At 43.2% G+C, this 23,496-nt stretch overlaps 1 long non-coding RNA gene across 1 annotated transcript; it reads right to left on the minus strand.

Moving 5' to 3' along the window:
• Positions 1-673: 673 nt before the first annotated feature.
• On the minus strand, positions 674-22,660 carry LOC143434385 (uncharacterized). Its single transcript, XR_013103856.1, has 5 exons — positions 22,492-22,660; positions 20,732-20,826; positions 14,901-15,015; positions 8,850-9,000; positions 674-955 (listed from the first exon to the last, which is right to left on the minus strand). It is a non-coding gene; the product is annotated as an uncharacterized LOC143434385 (long non-coding RNA).
• Between the last annotated feature and the right edge of the window lie 836 nt (positions 22,661-23,496).

Genomic DNA, 23,496 nt, shown 5'->3' on the forward strand with positions numbered 1-23,496 from the left:
CATCTTTACACAGTTGGCACTTGCAGGCCACACCAGAGCTTCTGCTCTCTGTACTGCACCAGGTTTACATTAGACATAGACTCTAATGTAATGTTTTCTAGGCTGACCAGCCCAGGCACTGTACATGCAGGGAGGCCAGGTTTACAGGAAAGCAAAGAGGAGGAAGCAGCAGCTCTCAAGCCTCATCACTGGAGAGAACGTTTTACAAAGAAACTGCAGAGGCCTGGTGAGGAAATCTGGGAGCTCCCCATGCTACACCCCCAGGCCAGGGTAGACCCCATCTCTTACCCTGCTCTATGAAAAGGTTGACTTCCTGTCATTTCTTCTGCCTGATGCTCTTGTTCCTGCTGATCTTTGTAGAATCACCACAGACTGGCGCATCCTTGGAGGTAAACAGCCTACAAGGGTTGGAATGTTTTATCTCCTTCTTTGTGTCCTTTCTGCTTTCATGTCCTAGGAACCCTTAGGAACCTTGGATCTAACTCTTTTTACAGACAGTGTACTTGCTATTGTTTTCTTGGGTTAGTCTCCTCATGTATCTTTCTTAGGTGAACACAGACCTGGCTGTGTATACATTTCCTCTTTAGAAGTCTGTGGCCCGGCCCTTCATGGCTTGAAATTGTATCCAACAGCCAGTTACACAATTTATGTAGCTTTTATTCCTTTTGCCCCTCCTGAAACCTTGCTTCATTCTTAACGCCCTTCCCAATCCTGGCCCCAGGAATCTGCCAGAGATCTACCCATTGTCTCTCTATACTCTTGCTGGTCTAGAACTTCCTGCAAAGGAGAGTCACACGATGTATGCCATTTGGTCTCAACCATTTGCCCAGGTGAAGTGTTCAGATGCCCCTGTGTAGCTTCCATGAGAGACCCTTCTTCACTGTTGCTCATCTGTTAAGGTCTTCTGTAACAGTGTAGCTATCCATCTGATGGAGGATGCTTCTTACCGGTGGGTCTGCTAGGAGGAAAGCATCAATCAGCACTCAATTACAAGTGTGCAAATCATTCTGTGAAAATGCCAACAACTGTGTTCTAGCACAGTTCTAGGGTGAACTGGCGGCTAACTGCACGAGAGGCTGTCACTCAGATCACCTGTTCACAGGACAGAGTCTGTGGAGACTCCCCAATGGTTCTCTCCTCCATCTTTCTAGTTTTATGTACGCCTTCTGTTTAGAAGCATGAAAAAACTGAGAAGTCCACCCTGAAGAGATCCCCTCACAGCTCACTGGACAAACTGTGCCCTTCCAGCTCATGTGACCGGGCAGGTTGGAATGATCTTGATTGTTTCAGGTTAACCCAAGAATATGACCTAGGCCTGGAGCAGATTTCAGGTGCAGTCTGGAAACAAACCTATGTGGGTCTTCCTAGGAAGCAGAAAAAACTGACTTATGGGTGTAGAGCTATGGGAATCATGAACTAGTTAAACGCCCTTACATGTGAGAAGGTATAATACATATAGCATCAGATTGGTATATGTTGGGATGTGTATTTATACATGTATGAAATGCGCACACACCAAAGGCCATGTGTATTCTGGAGTGACTTCCTTTTCCTACCAGAATAAGTGCTCACAAAGCTTTGGTTCCACCAACAAACAGCCACTGGACAGCTGTGTTAGAGAAAGAGGGGTGCTATGTAGAGAGGAGGAGAGTGTGTGCCCAATAGTTCCAGTACTGCTCCAGGAAGAGCCTCCCCAGCCTGCTCGCTTGCACCGGAAGCATGTAATCAGACGGCCATCTTTTAAAGCTCTCATAGCACACAGGTTCTGGAGTAGCTGGATTGAACGGGTAGGAAAGGACCTCACAAAGCACTGTGCCCTCTCTCCATGCTGTATGTGGATGAAGATGCTGCCCAGTGATCTGTCTAAGTGTGTTTAATCCTAAAAGTTAGGAAAATGGCGGCATTTCATCTGAGAAATGCGGAAAACGTGAGCACTGTTCCAGAGATGCAACATAGGGAGGTTTATGTATCTGTATTTTGAAAGAGAAAGAAAAATCAATCAACTGTAAAAGTGACCTTGGGGTGGCATGTGAACTGATGGCCAGTTCCTGTCTCCATGAATGTCCAGGATGTCCTTACTGGGTGACCACAGTGCCTGGGGGCAGGGAGCATAGCCAAATGCTGCCACCCTGCACACTGAGGTGTGGCCTGGGAGAGCAGATTCTGTCCGTTCCCTGTGGTCACTGGATGTCAGTGAGAGGTGATGATATACACGGAGCCAGGTGGTATTCTTAACTAGGTATCATTCTGCCCCTATTGCTCCAATAAATCTACACAGCATCTTAAAGCAAGGGAGACACGGCTGCAGTAACATTGACAGAGGACCTGGCTATTAAGCTGTCTACAGACTCTAGAGTCAGTGAAATGTTTGACAGCGCAGGGACAAATACGTATTAGCAACATTGCTTAATCCATGTTTCAAGGGCAGAATTTGAAACCATGCTTTCAAACCGGGCTTGCTCTGATCACTGGAAGGATACTGTCATAAAAGAAATGCCAGAAGCCATGCCTCGGCCATGACGTGTGTCTCCTGCCCTTCATCAGCTTGCCAAACCTCTCAGGCAAAATGCATCTCATAAGACAGAAAGCACATGGCTCAGAGATGAAGGGAAAAGAATGCCCAGCTCAGAGAACAGCTCAGTCAGTAACATGTTTGCTTTGTGAGCACCAGGACCTGAGCTTGATCCCCACAGTAACATTTTTAAAGGAAGTCATATAGAACAGCACATACTTGTAATCCCATTGCTGTGGCCATGGAAACAGGCGGATCCCAGAGGCTCGCCGACCAGTCAGCCCAGTTATCAGAGAGATCCGGGCTAGTGAGAGTCATATCTCATAAATAAGAAGGATGGGTCTTCAGGAATGATAGCGTATGTTGTCCTCTGGCCTCCACATGCATGTGTACATATATGTGTGTGTTTACCTACCAACACACAATTAGAATGCCATAGAGTCGGGACTTTCAAAGGGACAGTCAGGTTAATCCCCATGGTCCTTGGGACTATGTCCTTCACTCCTGAGGGGGCAGTATGTTGGGGATCTGACTCACTGTGAACATGTCTCCTTTTTATCTAAATGACCCAAATATCAAGAAGACGACAACATTTGTAGGTGTGGATCTGTGCACGTACCGTCCCCTGTGCACATAAGCTGTGACCACATACAAAGGGAGGTAGGGAAAGAGCTCCAAATATGTCCTTCATGCAGCCTGAACACAAGCCCCATGGTGAGTCTCAGTGAGGGTATAGACTGGTGTGATGACTAGTTTTATGTCAACTTGATACAACCTGGAGTTGTTTTAGTAGAGAGAACTCAATTGAAAAAATATTCTTACTAGATCAGCTTGTGGGCAAGCCTGTTGTGTATTTTCTTGAACTTGTAATTGATGTGGGAGGACATAGGCCACTGGTGTGGTGTGGCCACTGGATAGGTCCTGTGTTGTATAGGAAAGTAGGCTTAGCAAGCCATGGGGAGCAAGCCAACAAGCAGTGTCTTCTGACTCAGTTCTTGCCTCCAGGTTCCTGCCCTGACCCCGAACTGATAGAGCGTGATCTGAGAGCTGTAAGGTACACTAGACCACTTCCTCCCCAAGCTGCTCTGATCGTGGTGTTTTATTACGGGATTAGAAACCATAACTAAGACATCTGATATACACCTTTTCGTGACTGGCATGCTTGATAGTCTATCAGATCTAAAGTTTCTGCTGCTCCCCCCACCCAAGCCAGCATCTTACAGTACTGACATCTTTAATTGTCTGCCATACCATGCAGTCTGTCATGGCTGGCTTGAGAAGGGGAGAGTGGAACCGGGTGATGACCTAGACTGAACTCTCAGAGATACAGAAGCACACCCAAATTCAAACAAATGGTCTACAAGGTGTCAATGCCATAATAGTTCAATGTTTCCATACAGGATGAGAACAAGGGAGCCAAGGCCCGAGGAAAGCAGTGTGCCAATGGTGCTGGTGCTGCTGCTGCTGGTGGTGCTGGTGCTGCTGGTGCTGGTCATGGTCAGTGAACGGTTCCGATGCCTCACAAGTCCCCTGTGTCTCCACAGAAAGACAAGAGGGAGCACCCCACTGGGCTCTACTGTAGACTCGATTTCAAAGGTTTTAAGAATATTTATGTCGTGGATGGCAAGTCCATGGGGTAAGGTGATCCCTTTTCCCTCCCAGATCATAGTGAAGTAGATTTTTCTCTGGGGTTGTTTCTTCTTAAGATCCTCCTTTAAAAGCCTACAAAGAGTAGGATTTAAAAAAAAAAAAAAAAAAACACACACACACAATGTAGGTGATTAAATGAAAGAGGGAGGAGGGGTGTTGACCAGATGATTCCGTGGTTAAAGGTGACTGCTGCCAAACCTGATGATTTGAGTTTAGTCCCTGGGACCCACAATGAGAGGTGAAAACTGACTATCAGGTTTTCCTATGACCTTAACCTTCATATGAATGCTATTGCACACACACACACACATACACACACACATACACACACACTCACACACACACACACACACCTTTCCCAAGTTTATGTCCTTCCTTTTTTTTTTCCTTAATGTATAACCTACTGAGTTCGGTTAGAGCTGCGGTGGGTCTGACTAAAACATGCATGGATCCCGGGCCATCCACTGGTGAATGAACAACCTACGGGACCTATGCCTGACTCTTACAATCTTTCCACCCTCTTTCTCTGTGTTCCCTGAGCCTTGGGTACTCAGCCACAAATGAAAGAACAATAGCACATCTAAGCCCATTTTAAAAAAAAGGAATCCAGGGTCATTTGAAGATTCAGACCCTTAGTGGACACATGTGACAATCAAAGAGACACTTGGTTTCTAATGTAGCAAAAGCACCACACCTGCACCTCCAGGACATTAACCACAGGGCTGCCAAGATGTGGCTGCTGGTTTACTTTCGCTCCCTCACATCTCAGTCTACGCCTGTCCAGTGTCATCCCGCCTTACATCCTCTTCCCCTCAGCTTTGTCTTCCCATCTTCTTTCCCTTTCACATTCTTCCCCCACACCAAGAAACACTAATGCACTTGTGAGCCTCAAGGATGCTTACTTATCTCCAATTAATCACAGCTGGGTTTTTCAGTCCCAGCTAACCAGCATCAATTGTCCCAGTAAAGCAAAAGCAGCACTGTGGAGGTGCTAGTATTGTGTTAATTACAGCTCACACTTCAGCTGGAATTCATCCTGAAACTAAAAAACAGAATGAAAACCCTGACAGACTTTGCTTCCCTCTGGAATGTCACAAGCCAGGCTTCCATCATCTGCAATTCCTCTCAGCGTCATCGTCATCGTCTTCCAAACCCCCACCACAGCTCAGTCAGTTCTGACCTTGCAATGGCTTTTCCAGCTCAAAGCCCCCCCACTTTTTCCACCTTCCTCCTAAGCCACGTGGTGAGGTCTACCACAGCAACTTCTACTCTCTGGTTCCAGCTTCTGCCCTTGTTTGCCTTCTGCTACTGTGATAAAACACTAAGCATAGGCAACTTGGGGAGGAAAGGGTTTATTTAGCCTACGTTTACATACTGTGGTCAATCGATGAGGAAAATCAGGACAGGAACTCGAGTGGGAACCTGGAGGTAGGAAGCAAAGCGAAGGCCGTGTGGAAACGCAAGCAACAGCCATGGAGAATTGCAAGCAAAGGCCACAGGTTGGGGGTGCGGGGGGCACTTTCTGGCTTGCTCAACCTGCTCATGCTTAGTCAGCACTCCTATACAGCTCAGGACCATTTGACTCATGGCCAAGAGTGTCAATGCCCACAGTGGGCTGGCTCCATTAGATTCACCACCAATCAAGACAATGGCCAATCGACATGCCCATGGGCCAAGCCGATGGAGGTAACTCCTCATTTGATGGCCCCAAGTATGTCAAGTTGACAACCAAGATTGGCCATTGGAGTTGGCCTTTGTGTGAGACAGAGGGGGCCACTATTTCAGCTTGGGAAAAGTGTTACCAAAGGTAAAAACGGTAAGCCGACGCAATAAACTGAACAAGGAACTCGGAAAACATTTTTTAAAAAATAGCATAGATTCTTTCTGTTTAGCTAAATTTAAATGACCTCAAAAGAAAGCCAAGGGGTGGAACTAGGAAGATGCCCGACTCTCCTTAGAGCCCTCATTCCATTAAATGGCAAAATGACTCTCAGAGCAGATACTGATCTATTAACCAATGGAAGGCCTTGGATTCAAGTGTCCACCTTTGGCTTGTGCTCAGCTCCCATAGGTATTACACGTGCAGCTCCTAAAATGCTGAAATTCCCACCTCCTGCCCATGCGCATGGCTCCTGCAGATATGCATGCCCCCGGCAGCCCTGCACTACTCTGAGAATCTTGTCACAATGAATGGGGAGACCATCCTAGCCTTTGACCACAATGGCCCAGGCAGCCTGAGGCTGATGGCACAGACGACTATGTGGCCAGTGCCATTGAAGCTACATCGACAGGAGAGTGAGAGCTACCCTCCGTGCAGTCAGCAATCGATCAGCAGACTGCAGGAACACAAGTGAGGGCACGATCCAGCCTTCCCAGCAGCTGTTTGTCAAGCCTGACCCACCAAGGCTTGGCATGGCAGAGAGACCCATGCCAGGAATTCTACCTGAGCTTGGGAGGTAGGGGAAGACAGTGAAGTTGGAAACCTGAGAACGGAATTCGTAATCCTTTTCCTTTTTCACCCAAGTGTGCCAACATCAAGGTTAAATGACAAATAGCTATTTCTCTGTGGACTGCAATCTAATTTCAGAAGAAAACTCTCTTGATGTCATTACCACTTGTGGGTAGCATCGGTAACCCACCTTCCTGAGCCCTGACTGGCCTCTATGGTAGCCTTGGTCCCATTGCCAGTTTCAGAGAGAGGGATGCACCAAGGAAGGACTATGGGTCTTGGAGCACTGTGTCCAGGCATATCCCCCAGTGGCAGGTCTAGGCCCTTAGGAGTCTCCAGCCCACCTTCAGAAGTGTCAATGGGGCCTTAGTCACCGCACCTGGCTCGGTCTGTGGTCTCATATCCATGGGTCCTGGTCATTTCCACCTAGGCTGGTGGTGATACCCTGGCACCATTTCAGCAGTGGCTATGCCCTGGGTGAGCCTCAGGTATGGCCCAGGCAGGGGACTGAAACCATGTTAGGTAATGTGGGATGGGCACGTGACAGGTGGTGACACCCAGCTGCTCTAGTTTTAGTTTTGTGGTGGTGGTGGTGGTGGTGGTGGTTGGTTGTTGGTTAGGTGGTTTGTTTTTGAGGAACTACTCTGACAGTGCTGCCTGCTCTAGTCTACAATCCTGAGTAAATGTCACTTTCCCCTCGTCCTTGCCAGTGTATGTTGTCGCTTGTTTTCACTCTTTTTTTTTTTTTTTCTGGATTTCCAGAGGAGCTTTATTGTTATAAATTAAGACTGAAACCAAGATTTTACTATTTTTTTTGAAACTTACAAACTCAAGAGCAATTTTGGTCTCTATCTGTGTAGACACAATGTAACACGTCCCAGAAGAAACAGAGCTCGCTGGAACAACTGCCAGTTAAACAGAAGGTCAATTCTCCCTTTCCCAAAACCATTTCGGAAACTCTAAGTCCCCACAGTTGGCAGTGCTGCTGATCCCCCTGTGGTTACAGATGGCAGCCATTCTGATGGGTGCAAGTGGGGATCTCCAGGAAGTTTTGATTGGCACTTCCCTGAAGAACAAGTTTCTTCTGGATGCCAGGAAGGAAACACCTAGCCAGACCTCTCTCTCTCTCTCTCTCTCTCTCTCTCTCTCTGTGTGTGTGTCTGTGTGTGTCTGTGTGTGTCTGTGGGTGGGTGGGTGTGTGTCTGTGAGTGTGTCTATGTGTGTGTGTCTCTGTGTGTGTCTGTGTGTCTCTGTGTGTGCCTGTGTATGTGTCTGTGTGTGTCTGTGTATGTCTATGTATATCTGTGTATGTCTGTGTGTATCTGTGTATATCTGTGTATGTCTGTGTGTGTGTCTGTGTATGTCTATGTGTTTCTGTGTGTGTGTCTGTGTGTGTATGTGTTCTCTTCTATGCCTGCTGCAGAAGGTCAGCTTTGAACTTGCTGGTGGCAGACACTATGTTGGGGGAGCAGCTCAGCTGAAGACTGCTTCTCAGTCGTCCGTCTTTCTTACAGGGTCCTGCTCTGTCTATATTCCAAACAAGAAAACTATTTAACAACTTAAAAGAAAGAAAAGTAAAAAGAAAGAAAAGTAAAAGTAATAATGTGTGTGTGTTCTCAGAGATGACTGAAGGAGAAGACCATGCAGGGTCTCAGCTCAGTTGAAAGCTCAAACCTACACCGAGTCCTCAGAGGCAGCACTTCTATTTGGGTCTGTCAGCTGTTGGGCAAACTCATTGCTTCCAGAGCAAGGTGAGACCCTCTCTGGGAAGTTTTCCTTAGGAAAAAGTCATATCTGTTCCACTTCGAACCTACAGGTAATGCACACACATTGTTTCTCTGAAACTACAAACTAATTGTGGTAACGTATCTGTCATAGCTCGCAGAAACCTATGCTGATGGTCACAGCTGTTTCATCATCAGCTTACTCCTTCATCTAAAGTCCATGGCTGCCCTTTTGGGTGGCTCTCAGTTATCTTTCAGGAAAGCATTTGAAGATGAAACATCCATCCATCATTCAAGCTGCTTTTCCTCAGCTTTCTAGTAAGCTTGGAGACCAGTAAGTTGCCATGAAGCAGTAAGAGAGAAGGTGGGTGTAGTGGGAATGGAGAAGAAAGGAGTCTGGTTTGTCCTGTGTTTACAAGAACCCAGTCATCTTAACAAACTGTAAACCTGGTCAAATCCCAGGCTTTCATCTGTCATGATATCCCCAGATTCAGGGATGTGAGCAAACATTCACCTCTCGATGTACTGGTGGTGCAGCATGGCTTCTTTTCTTCTGCAGATCCAATCCTACTGTCAATCACACTGCTGGGGCGGGATTTTCAGAATACCACAAGGACCTGTCTTCCCTGATTAAATGTTTCTTTTATTCCTTAGAAGTTCACAAGCTGTAGAAAAAGAAAAATATACAATAAAATCTATCCAAGCTACATGATCATAAGATTTTAGGCAGGAAATAAAATCCTGTAAAATGTAAGTGAGAAGGTGGAGCCTTCAAAGGGAAGCTGTCACCTTGCCTCTCATCCTGTATAAACCTGATCAGTCTTCAGATTAACTACTAGGAATTCTAAGCCTTCATTTGAGTTAGTGACAAACCTTTACAAGCACATGTGACACTCAAGCTTCTTACGTGACATAACTTAACCACCTGTAACTTTGTCAATATTAGAAAGTACATGTGGTAGGTGAGAAATCCAGACAGGGATGTCTTTCCCATCCTGTCTTAGGACTTGGCCCCGTGACTTGGGACATCCTGTCTGCACACAGCAGCAGCCCCAAGTATGTAGGATAACGTAGATGCAATAGCACCAGAACTAATGAGTTGGGACAACAAAGACCACACCTTCACCCAGTGTGCTTTAAAACTAGGGGAAGGACAAGACAGCATCACACAGAACTGACACCTGAAATACTATGTGTAAAGCCCCAATACCTTTCTATAGACTCCTCTTTTGTTAGCCTTTCCTGGCCCACTTCCAAAACATGAGAAACACTGAGTCTTTGCTGATATGAGAGAGATATTTTGGGCAGTGGTATAGATACTAATTAAATGTCCATGTCCCTATAAACAAATGCTCACCCTGCTCCTGTGAGAGATTTTAGTGAAACTCACAGGGACACACACACACACACACACACACACACACACACAGTGAAATAAAGATGTCTAAGAAGAGGAAGGGGATCAGTAAGAGCAGGAGAATAGGAGAGGGTAAGGGGTGAGTGTGGTTGGGATGCATTATGTACATGTGAGCAAATGTCAGAGCAAAACCCATCATTATGTATAATTAATATATGCTAATAAAAACAGTTTTAAAAGTCTCTAAGTTGAAAGTCCAAGCTGAAGCATAGTTAAAAAACAATAATGGGCAAACATCCAACTAATTATAGGTAGAAAAACAACCACTAAGGCATTCTCTCTCTCTCTCTGTCTCTCTCTCTGTCTCTCTCTCTGTCTCTCTCTCTCTCTCTCTCTCTCTCTCTCTCTCTCTCTGTGTGTGTGTGTGTGTGTAAAATGACTAGAACCTAAGACAATTTCACAGGAGGGAAAACTGAGTAGCTAGCCATGGGCCAAAGATTGTTACATTAGTGAGAAAAAAAAATCCACTGTATGTGTAAAATAAAAGGTGTCCTGAAGATCCATTGCTTACAGAAATGACCATTAACCACAGTGAGCTTGAGAAGGGCGTGCTTGACGGAAGACATTGTTGCTGGGCAATATGAGGACATTCCACATGCTGAGTATAAAACGGAAGACAAACAGAATAGATGCATTTCTGGACACATGAGACACTTCTGCTGATACACATTTTCCTACGTAAACAACCGCAGGGGCTGGTCACATAGTGCAAAAGAGAAGCACCTGCCAGCCATGTGCAAGTGTCCAAGTTCAGTCTCCAGCATTATGAAACAAAGCAGCCCGATAAGATAAGCCTCAAGTGAGGGCAAAGATGGGGGAGGGGGGGATGATATTGTAAAATGCTGTCTCCTGCATCGACATGACTATTGCACATACCAGCTCAGGGTACCTGTGCTTATCCACACAAGACCAAGCCAGAAAAAAAATTTCAACCTAGGTACAGAAAGGATCCCTGAGACTCCACCCCTATCTTAGGACCTACTGGTGGTTTGCGGCTGCTGAAGGAAGAACAGTCACTCTCTTTATAGGGCTTGGCCTCTGGTAGGTTGCCCATTCCTCAATGGATGCCTATACACCCATACCCATAAGACAGTACTAAGTGGTATCAGAACATTATAAATGATAAAGATATATAAAAAATAACAGATAAAAGTGAAAGGAGGGGTGCCAGGTATCTGGAGTGAACTAGCGGTAGGTTGAAGTAATCAAGATACATTGTATACATATATGAAAATTTCAAAGAATAAGTAAAAGTTACAGGTTTAAAAGCCCTAAACTGTGACAGAGAATCAAGTGCCATATGCCATGTGATTGCACACACTAAGTATCTTAGTTAGGGTTTTATTGCTGGGAAGAGACCATAACCACAGTAAATCTTCTAAAAGAAAACATTTAATCGTGGCTGGCTTACAATTTGAGGTTTAGTTCATTATCATCATGGCATGAAGCATGGTGGCATGCAGGTAGACATGGTGCTGGAGGAGCTGAGAGTTCTACATCTTGATCCATAGGTATCTGAAGGAGACTGTGTGCCACACTGGGCTATGAGAATCTAAGACCTCAAAGCCCACCTCCCCAGTGATATACTTCCTCCAACAAGGCCACGCCTACTTCGACAAAGCCCACACCTACTCCAACAAGGCCACACCAACTCCAACGAGACCACACCTCCTAATAATGCCACTCCGTGTGGCCAAGCATTCACACACATGGTCCTACAGGGCTATTCCTATTCTAATCACAACACTAAGGCAGTGCTGTGATTGGAACAAACACCTTTCAGCCCTCACCTTTCAGCTGTGCCACTGCAGTGACTCAGTGATACAGCATAGGTAGATGCCCACCTGGGCCCAAAAGAAGCTAACTACATGGGGAAACCAGCAGTGACTCTAGGAAGACATGTGCAGAGCTGGGGAAGGGGTGGGGGGACAGCTTAGTCAGCAGGTGGCTGAAATCATTATCTCTAGAATGGGATGGTCATACTAGCTTCCTCCTCACATGTCATGCTAAGGAAAATGTATCACTGTACTGTTAAATCAGGCCCAGAATCAGGGCTGGAGCTCGGTGTTCAGAGTGCTTGCTTAGCACGCACAGAGCCCTGAGTTTGATTCACATCACCTGGGAATAAACCTGCACACAGTGGCACACACCTACGATCTAGAGTTGGGAGGAAGAGGGAGGAGAGTAAGAACCTCAAGGCCATCCTTCTTGACTACATAGCAAATTTAAAGGGAATCTGGAATCCCTGAGATACTGTTTGGATAAAAGAAGTATGTTATCAGAAGTGAATCACACACACACACACACACACACACACACACACACACACACACGTTCAAAGCAAATGTGAATCTCTAAGAAAGTCCTGTGCCCTTTAAAATGTCAAGGTCGTGAAAGAAAAGGAGAAACAATGGCCTTTCCAGACTAAGAAGCAAAGAACCGTGGCATCTGGACACAGCTTTCGGGTCTACCATTTTATACCTAAAACAGGTATTAGCAGAAAATTTGATATTTGAATAAAAACTACAGATTAGCAGTTATTCTTTAAATTACTTTACATTTGTACTATTTTCATAAACAAGAATAATCTTTTAATTAGTACATAGCCCCCTATTTAAAGGTAGACAAAGAACAACCTCTGCAATATATTTTCAAATGGCTCAGAGGTAAAGGATATTCAGAAAGAATAGCCATCAGACACGGTAAAATGCTGACACTGGAGAAATCTGGGTAAAGGGTATATACTAAACCACTTATATAGCTTTCCTAAGAGTCTATGATAATTTCAAAATAAAATTCTGGGGTTTTTTTGTTTTTTTTTTTTTTTTTTTTTTTTTTTTGGTTTTTCGAGACAGGGTTTCTCTGTGTAGCCCTGGCTGTCCTGGAACTCACTCTACAAACCAGGCTGCCTCAAACTCAGAAATCTGCCTGCCTCTGCCTCCCAAGTGCTGGGATTAAAGGCATGCACCACCACCACCCAGCTCAAAATAAAATTCTAAAAAACAAAAAATATACAGGGCCAATGAGGTTGCTCTGCAGGTAAGAGCCCCAACTGACCTCACCTGCTCTGTAGGTAAGAGTCCTAACTGACCTCACCTGCTCTGCAGGTAAGAGCCCAAACTGACCTCACCTGCTCTGTAGGTAAGAGCTCTAACTGAGCAAGCCTGATGACCTGAGGTTGGTCCCCAGAAACCAACACGGAAGGAGAGAATCAACTCCTGAAAAATTGTTCTGTGATCTCTACACACATGCCATGGCATCCTCCAGCCACTCTTACCCATATTCATACACACACACACACACACACATTCACACACACACACACACGCACACATGCACACACACATGCACGCACACACGCACACACTAGCCAATAATGATAACAAACCAAATACTTTCAAATTAAAAAATAAAGGTATGAAAATGAGCCACATAACCTGGTCTACTGATCTACCATTGACAGTCTATTGAAATTGATTTTTGTTAAAGTAAAAGGTGAGATTATTTTAAAAGTACATATATCACACTTTAAAACATATCACTTTTATTGCATGCATTAAACCTCATTATCTTGTGTTTTAAACCAATAACCAATTCTATGATGCTCCGTGTTTATTTTTCCTAAAGTCTCTATGTTTAAAACTTTTTCATTTCCTTGTTTAATACATGATCATTTTATTTCTGTTTAACTGATTTTCTACAATTACTCCTAACATCGTTCAAGCTGACTGAGGGCCTTAGCAGTCTCTATTCAGAAAGTAATATCTCTTAATTAAGAAACATCTGTAGACTTCATGAATTTGTTGTTTTATCTCCTCCTATTGGGTCGTTAATTAGAAGATAAATTAAATCTCATCCAAATAGCAAGTCCAGATGTAGGCCAGGGTCTGCCAGCACTGCTGGACACAAAGTCATTCACTATGGTTCCTGTATTTAGAACCTTTCTCAGTGTTGACTCTAATTACTTTTGCAAGATCATCTGCTGCAACATGAGAGACATTTACATCCTCTAAAAGAAGGCATTGGGTGCTTCCCTAAAGGGCTACACGCAGAATTAGACCAAATTCCTTAGTGTTCTTTATAGTCTGATAAGAAAATAAACCCATCATATTGATATTCATAATTAGCTTTTAAATTGCTCACTGAACTTTTAAATAATACATATTATATTGTATATGATATGTTGTGGTGGTTTGAATAAGCTTGGCCCCCCATAGACTCATGTGTTTGAATGCTTGGCCCATAGGGAGTGGCACTAGTAGGAGGTGTAGCCTTGTTGGAGTGGGTGTGGCCTTGTTGGAGTGGGTGTGGCCTTGTTGGAGTGGGTGTGGCCTTGTTGGAGGAAGTGTGTCACTGTGAGAGTGAGCTTTGAGTCTCCTAGTGCTCAAGCTCTGCCCAGTGCAGAAGAAAGCTCCTTCTGGTTTCCTTTGGATGAAGATGTAGAACTCTTGGTTCCTCTAGCATCAAGTCTGCCTATACGATGCCATGCATCCCACCATGATGATAATGGACCAAACCTCTGAAACTGTAAGCCATCTCCAATTAAATGTTTGCCTTTATAAGAGTTTCCTTGGTCATGGTACCCCTTTACAGCAATGGAACCCTGACCAAGACAGAAGTACACTACAAATCTTCCTGCACAGACTCCAATTATTTTACTCATCTCAAATACCGACTTATGGAGGTTTGCCTACTCACTTAAAGCATTTGGTTTGCTGCAAGAACGGGGAGAAGAAGATTCCTTGGCGCTACACGGCCGCTTATGGAACACTGATCCTGTTTGAACATGATGGCTTTCATGGGTGGCAATCCCACTGGAAGAAAATGTGAAAACTTTTCATTTTCATACCCAGTAGGCAGCACAATGCCAAACACTGGCGAGTACCTTGAAATTCAGCTGAGAACTGAATGAGCACAGAGTGAGTCGGGAGCCAAGAGCCTGCAGTGGACGGCCTATTGGGATGAACTCGAAGGTTCTGAGATGATTGTTGGAAAGGAATGAAAAAGACAGACACTCATATAAGCTCCGAGGTCCTAGCAGTCAGTCAGTCAGTTAGTCTCTCTAAGGAGGGGCAGACGGTGAAACGACAGCCCGAGTTTGCTTCTATTAATGGTATGGTCTACGGCTGAGATGGCTGAGATGCCCACCATCTCCGGTGTGGGGCGTGGGCGGGATGAAGAAGGCAGATAAAAGCCCACTGCTCTGTGAGACAGGGGTTACACATGAGCCTAATTCTTTTGGCCTGTCCCCTCCTCGTCTAACCTGGAATAAACAGAACAAGGTCATGATCTTGTAAGAGAAGTGAAGCTCAGCCTGATGAAGACGTCTGGTACAAGCAGGGGTGCCCAGTCAGGGTGCAATAAAGGCCCAGATGCAAGACAATAGGAGCCTCCACCGGGAAAGCCTGTGGTACACTTCAACTGGTTGTCGACATAGCAGAAGGGAGCGCCAAGGAGGGGGCATCTGGATGACCAGGGCAACTGAGGAGAGTTTTTAGGTCACGTGGACTATGAGACCAGCAAGCTCTAAAGGAGTGTTTGGAACACTTGCTCCAAGTACCATGTTTTGGGCTGAGCCTTTGTGGACCGTGAACCCTGGGTATATAACAAGATAAATAACAAGGGACACATGGCAAGCTTGCCCAACAGATAAAGGTGTTTGCCACCGACCAGTGCAGCCTGAGTTCAACCCCTGGAATCTACATGATGGAAAAGGAGAACTGACTCCCTCTAGTCGTCCTAGGACCTTCCACATACATGTTGGGTGGGGGAAGGGGCAGTTGAGGGGAGGACAGTTTACTCAGCTTACACTTCCACATTGCTGTTCATCACCAAAAAAAAGTCAGGACTGGAACTAGAGCAGGTCAGGAAGCAGGAGCTGATGCTGAGGCCACGGAGGGATGTTACTTACTGGCTTGCTCCCCCTGACTTGTTCAGCTTGTTTTTTTTTTTTTTTTTTTATAGAATTCAGGACTACCAGCCCAGGGATGGCAACACCCACAATGGGCCCTCCAACCCTTGATCACTAATTGAGAAAATGCTTTACAGCTGGATCTCATGGAGGCATTTCCAAGGGTGGCTCCTTTCTCTGTGATAACTCCAGCCTGTGTCAAGTTGACACACAAAACCAACCAGTACAAAGACATACCTGTGAGGTCAAGGATGAGAATGGCAGCCACCCTCTATTTCTAGCCCAGAGAAGTGAGAGGTGAGAGGCCAGTGAAGCCTGAGCTGCTCAGTTAAACTCTTTCTATCCCTCATGGGAAAGGTTATGCTACCCAAAGCTGTACAGACTCAAAGTAGAGGTACTATCAACAGTTTGTGATGGTTTTGCTTCAAAGTTTCTGTAACCAGGGAATGTGTCAGGGGTAGAGGCCAATAGATCTCCAGGGTAACCAACTCTGAAATCGGGGAGACTGTTCGTATATCTTATATTTAATTTGTAGACTAAGCTTTTCAAGTGTAACAGGAAAGGTTCTGGCTAGCCATGAATTTTTAATGGGTCACACGTATATGTTAAAGTATAAAATCATATGTAAATGTATAAACAGTATGGCATAATATGAGACTTGTAAGGGGGAAGCTAGAAAATAGGAGGGAAATAAATCAAAACATCAAACCAAGAAAGCTTTAAAGAGTGGAGGAGCTGTGTAAAAACATTGAAATATGAAAATAGAAATAGAACTGAACACATCATAATTCAAATCAGTATCTATGTGCAAAACACCCCAGGGCATACATGTGAATTTGTATTAAACAATTCCAACCATATTCTGTTTACAGAAAACATAGTTAAAAAAGGATATTGGAAGCTTAAATATAAAGAATCCCTACTGCTTAAAAGTATACACTGGGAAAATAGCAAAGTTATTGTCATTTTATATAAATTAAACTAGTCAGATGATGAATCCCAAAATACTTTAGTATATATTGTAATTCAGTGAGTAGATAAAAATACTCCAAATTCTTTTTTAAGTTTTAGCACTACTATTTTTAAAGATTTATTTTTATCTTATGCATGTGAGCATTTTGCTTGTGTGTATGCTTGCACATGCCACACCTGACTGTGATGTGCGTGAGGGGAACAGAAGGCAGCTCCTCGGCAGGAGCAGCTGGTGCTCTTACCCACAGAGCCATTTCTACAGTTCCCTTAGTTCCAAATTCTTATGTCAATAGAAACTTTGTTTTAAGATATATAAAGCAACATTTTACTTATTGTTCAAATTCTTCATACCAAGATACAATGTATCTTGACCTATGTATCCTGCATTCCCTCCCGGCAGCCTTCCAGATGTCCTCCTCAACACATGTCTCTACCGAATCTCACTCTTCTTTCTCTGATTATAACATAGAGTCCAATTAGTGCCACAGAACACTACAGAGCACTAAAGGTGAGATTTACAAATCATGAAGGCTGTCCTAATAGATCCCAGAATATCCTTTAGGCAAAAATCTTCAAGATAGCAACTATGTTAACAGTCAGTAAGCAATTTTAATCTAATTAATACATTATATAGAATATATGAATCAATATATACAATAAACAATTCTTCAAAAGTTACATTTTCATTACTATTATTATTATTGTTGTTATTGGTATTATTATTATTATTATTTAATCTTTTTCATTATTTCCCTCCCAATCCTCCCTCTGACAGTTCCTCATCCTACTCCTCCTCCCCTGTCTCTAAGAAGATGTCCCCACCTCCCTTACCTCACTAGATCTTCCCACTCCCTGGGACCTCAAGTCTCTCTAGGGTTAGGTATATCTTCTCTCACTGAAGCCAGACCAGGCAGTCCTCTGCTGTACATGTGTCAAGGGCCTCATATCAGCTAGTGTATACTGCCTGGTTGGTGACTCATTTCAGTGATAAATTAGATATTTAGAAAAATTAACTGGGAATTATAGAACCCGTGTCACAAAGGAACTGTCTTTTTTTTTAAATTTAAGTACTTTTTATTGTTTTTATATTATGGAAATATAAATTTTTAATGTTTTATTTTGTTCAAATTTTTCATGTATTTTCACAGGAGGTTTGATAGTGGAAAGTTTTTTTTTATTAGATATTTTATTTACACTTCAGATGGCATCCCCTATCCCCATTCCTCCCCACCCCCCTTAGGAAACCCCTATCCCATGCCCCCTTTTCCTTTTTGCATTTATACATTTTTTAAAAATAATGTTAATCATAGGCTTTATAAGTTTGGAATTGTTCAATCAGAGGTGTAACCCACTGACCGACCTAGATATAACAACTATCTTTGACTGGTGGAGATACATGAACATCTGCCTCCCTGTCTCCCCCCTCTTTCTCTCTTTCATCACCTAGCTTCTCCTCTCCTTCTTCTTCTCCTCTTCTTACTCCTTTTCTTCCTCTCAGTACTCCTCCTACCTTAGCTCCTCCTACACATCACCCTTCCTGTTAAAATGAAACTTTTCTCTCAAAATACAATTAGAGCATAATTATGCCAATTTGTACCAGTGAGGTACAGGGTAGTCCTAATACCCAGTCCATCCACAAAGGAACTGTCTTACCTGACAAAGTCTACATGAAAAATCACCATGAGCACCTTTGAAATAGTGAAAAATGCTAAAGGAATATCCTTAAAGAAAAAATAAAGACTCCTGATACTGCTTCAGTGTTAGAGATCCTAGACTTCATAATAAGGTAAGAAAAATAAATTTAAATTCCAAAAAACAGTTACCATCACATGATATTAATGACCACTTATAAAAATCATAAAATCTTTACATCAATTTTTTTATTTTGATAGAATGTTTTAATAAAGTTGTTGGATGAAAAACAATGCGCAGCATTGGAATGTGGCCAGCACTCTGGGAAAGCACTTATCAAATGATTAAATAGCCTGGGCTAAATCTCAGCCCCCAAAGAAAAATATAGAGTATATTATTATTCAGTAGCAAAATTCCAAGTGGATATGTGAAAATCAGTGTTATCATTAAAAATACTTAGCAATTCTAAAAGTAGCTCACACAATAATTTTTCAATGTTTGATAGAGAAATTGAAAAAAAAAAAAAAAAAACCTTTCCAAAAAAGTTCAACGGCTTAACTATATAAATAGGCTGTATAGCTACCTAGGTATTCTATAGTTAATAATTTAATTATGAATATTTTACATCAATTTGTAGGAAACTTGAATACAAACCCTGTCTCCTTGTTTTGTTTTAGCTGTTTCTTATGTGAACAAGTTTTCGTTACCATGACATAATGAACAGCCACCCTTCAACAATAGAGTTCAAATTTCAGTTTCTACAGTATTTTTTCACCAACCAAGTATTGTCAGGAGCTATCATAGGAGAAGGTAAAAACTAGCAGGTGATCTCCCTGAGAAGCGTCCACCTTGGATTAGAATCTATGCTGGATTTCCTCTGGTAGGCAAGGCCCAGGAGAAATCCATTCTAGGAGAGATTTCTGCTACTAATGTGCTTTTCCTGTTAGTATTAAGTATATATAACAGTCACTAGGTATTATTTTGACCAGATCTCTGAAGAACAATGGAATTATACTGTCTTGTAGTGTTGCTATATAGACACATAGATGATTTCTTAATCCTTAGCACTCCTTATCTCATTTTTCTTAGATTCTGCTTATCCCCCTTTTCTCACCTCAGAGGAACTCAGAAGGGGGTGAGCTACTGAAGCAAAGTGACTTAGACTTAAGGCAGGTAAATGATTTATTGTTATACAGCTACCCTAAATACCTCCTAAGACCAAGTCTTATCCCCACCAACACTCTTCCCCTCTGCTTCCTCAAGAACCAAAAACAAGAAAGAAGAACCACAGGGGCTGGCCCCCTGCAAAGTAGTGTTTTACACTTTGCCGTTAATGTTGCAACATTGCTGCTTAAGTAAGTAACTAATGGATGATAGTAGCTCAGACATCATGTGTCACTAAGTAACTAACTGATAAGCCTAGCGCATACATCCCTGCGTAACTAACTGATGAGCATAGCACATACATCCCTGTGTAACTAACTGATGAGCATAGCTCATCATCCCTGCATAACTAACTGATGAGCATAGCAGTCTGACTAATCGCATCACTTCTTTCACAGTGGGTTAGAGATTTTTCAGTGAATATTTGTTATTTGGCTCAAGACACTCAGCCAGGTTATCTTCTTATCCCCCAGTGATAATCCCACCTTTCCCTTTTATCAAAGTGGATAACAGAGTCATCCAACAAAGATGACAGTGTAGTGTATTCTTTTCCTACCACTACTTGTGACAGCTTTCATCAAACTTAGCGGCTTAAAATAATTGAACTTGTTCTCCTCTAGTTGCAGAGGTCAGGAATGAAGATATTTCCCTTCTAGAAAGAATTCTTCAGTTCCACCAAGTCGACCTTGATAACCCAGAGTAATTTCTATCATATGATCCTTAACCTAAGTCAATTTGCAAAATCCCTTATTCAGGAAAGGTACAATTCATAGGTTCTTGAGATTGAAACATAGACACATAAGTTGAGGGGCCCTATTTAAAGGACCACAGAAAGCAAAGGGACAAAGTGGTAACATTGAAGGAAAGTTAGATCTGCTGCCAGGGAGATAGCTGTGAAAGACTCTGAGTGCTGCCTGCCAGAGGACCACAGTGAAGACAGCCCATCAGTGAGGACAAGGAATGTGTATGATGGGAAGAATGAAGCTGTCTCGGAAGAACAAAGGAAGCAAAGCTTCCTCTGCAGAAATCAGAGTTTCCAGAACAGTCAAAGAACAAAGAAGGAAAGGTGGGAAGCGGATCTGAGCTGAAAGGAACAAGATAGTTCTCCAAGTCACTGGTTCTGTGTGGCCAGTCCTGTGAAAGAAGAGAAGCAGAGCACAGCCTGCTCTTTCTGGGATCTAGGGAAAGCACTTCTAGTTCTCTCTCCAGGAACCCATCTTCCTGTAAGTTAGGATCTATCTTGTTATATCCTTGTGTGATTTCAACATAAGGAAAACTAGACCATGTGAGTAGAACAGACCTGCACATGCTGGACTCGGACATCACATAGCCACTTGAAAAGGGGAGCAGATTTCCATTTTTTTCTCAGTGAACTCTTAGACTTCACATGTAACCCTAAACAAAAAAGAGAAAATATAAAAAGAGAAATTACAACCATGATAAGAAATGAATGGTTTTTTTTTTTTCATGGAATAAAAGAATAGATGGACAGACTAGATTTCACTTAAATAAGAATTTCTGTTCATCATTGAGATGATGACATAAAATCAAAGGCTAAGCAACCAAATACATGTGTGTGTACATGTACATATGTATGTCTGTATGTATATACATGTGTATGTATGCGTATGTATATATATACATTATATAACTGTGTATATATATGTATACACATATATGTGTGTATGTATATATGTGAGTGTGTATATATATAAGCATATACACATACATATAAAACAGGAAAAGACTAACCACCTCAAAGAAAATTGAAGCAAGGGCCCCAGTAGAGCAGTCACAGAGAAAGAAAATCAAGAAGACCATCAGTATGTAGAATGGCTAGCCTCGGCAAGTCACTAAGAAAAGACATAGAGAACTAGGAGAAGGCTCAGTGGTAAAGCACTTGACATGAAATCAGAAAATTGAATGCTTAAAACCCACAAAGAGCCAGGTACAGCAGCTCACGCCTGTAATCCCAGCACTCCTACGTGAGATGGGAGGAAGACACAGGAGAGAGCATGCAAGCGGTGAACAGCAATGAATCTCTGTCTCAAATAAGGTGGAAAAGGGAAACCAACACCTAAAGCTGCCGTCTGACCTCCACCCAGGCTCTTTAGCATATACACATTTATACACACACACACACACACACACACACACACACACACTGCATTTTCTAGGCCTAAGGCATAACAAAACCATGCCGTTACAAATTTCCCTTTCATTTTTGTCTTTGCCAGTGATTGAAGCACACAGCAGAATGGACAATGGAACTCACAAAAGGCCTTTATAGATGGGTCTGTCATCAGACTGTAGCCAATTTCAGGTCACTTTACAGGAGAGAGAATTCTACAGGCACTTCCTGCACAGAAATCAAGGTTATTGCCTGTCTATGTATGTATGTATGTATGTATGTATGTTTGCTTGTTTTTACACTGAAGCCCAGCTCCATGTTAAACTGAATTCCATTACCTCACAGTAGGTCTCATCAACCCAAATCTTAAAGTTCTACAGGGATGATCAAGGATGATCAAACACGATTGAAGACCAAATGTGACAACTGAGCACCAGTACAAATAACAGCATCCAAGAGAACAAAGTGAGGAGAAAATCATTCAATTATTTGGATAAGCAGTTCCAATAATTGGCATGATTGAATAGCCTGCCCTGGAAACAGTATCCAGAATAGAACATTGGCAAGGTTGTTACCTCTGTCACTGGGTACTCAGTGACAGAGGTAACAACCTCACACTGGAGGAAACTCAGCCAGCACCTTCTCCAGGTGATCCACACCCACCAGCAGGGATAGGACAGTGACCACCAGGACCTCCTCCTGGCCTGTGTCAGGGCTACCCAGCAGCTCTAGCATCCTCCCCAGTGCAGCACAAGCTCAGTCTCACCGGAAACAAGTACTGATAAAGCAGCCGAAGGGCGGTTGTGCAAAACCTGTCAGCACTCTTCAAATGCTATGGTTGTGAGGCCAAGGCACGCTGTGACCCTCTCTCACAGATTAGAGGAAGCTGAGGAGAGATAGTGACAACTGAAGATGAAGTCAGAAGCTACCTTGGATCCTGAGCCAGAACACAGAGTGAATGGGAACCAGCAAAATTGGAATTAGAAGTGACGGTTGGCGTGCACCAGGGCTGATAGCTTCTTGATTCTCCGTGCAAGATCTTCTTCGAGAGAAGTCTTGCAAGCATGCTTAACAGATGCTAAAATTATTCCAGAATAAGACCTCAGAAGTGTTGCAGAAATTCTGGAAAGGTCAAAACCACAGGGGGATAAAGAAGCCAGCTGGAGTAGGGCATTTTGTGCTGAGTCAGAACATTGCCCTTGATGCTGACGTCAGGCTCACAGAGGTTGTTCAGAGTAGGTGAGTCAAAGCACTGGGTCACACTGACTCTTCCCCAGTTCCTTCCATCAAACGGTGGGGTTACCAGGTGTGGCTGTTAGGGCTGGAAAAGAGAATGGTCTGGTCAACATCTCCCTCGGGATTATGGTAAATAGTCGCCAGTGTTTGTGTATGTGTGTGCCTGTGTCTGTGTGTCTGTATCTCTGTGTGTGTGTGTGTCTGTGTGTCTGTATCTCTGTGTGTGTGTCTGTGTATATGTCTGTCTGTCTGTCTGTCTGTCTGTCTGTCTGTGGGTGTCTGTGTGGGGTGTCTTCAGAAGGGCATTCTGCAGGACTTGATGACTTACTGGAAATGGGCAGCATTGTGAAGGGCGAGGAGAACTGAAACAAAGATGTCTCATCTTCTATCCTGAGATCTTCAATAAATTAACACAAAGCAGAATGAGCAGCAAAGTTCAAATGGTAAAATCAAGTTCCTGTGTGACAAATGGCAAAGAAAATGTATTGTGTCTTGTTTGTTATTCTTTGGCCAATGGTTTCTGTCTTGGGACCATAGGTCTCAGATTGTCTTGTGATTTACATAGATGTACATGTTTATGTATATATGTGTGTGTGTCTCTGTGTGTCTCTGTATGTGTGTTATATGTGTATGTATGTATGTATATGGCTATGTATATATATGCATGTATATGTGTATATATGTTACATATGTGTATA

Source organism: Arvicanthis niloticus, chromosome 14 (genome assembly GCF_011762505.2).
Source record: "Arvicanthis niloticus isolate mArvNil1 chromosome 14, mArvNil1.pat.X, whole genome shotgun sequence".
Taxonomy (NCBI): Eukaryota; Metazoa; Chordata; class Mammalia; order Rodentia; family Muridae; genus Arvicanthis; species Arvicanthis niloticus.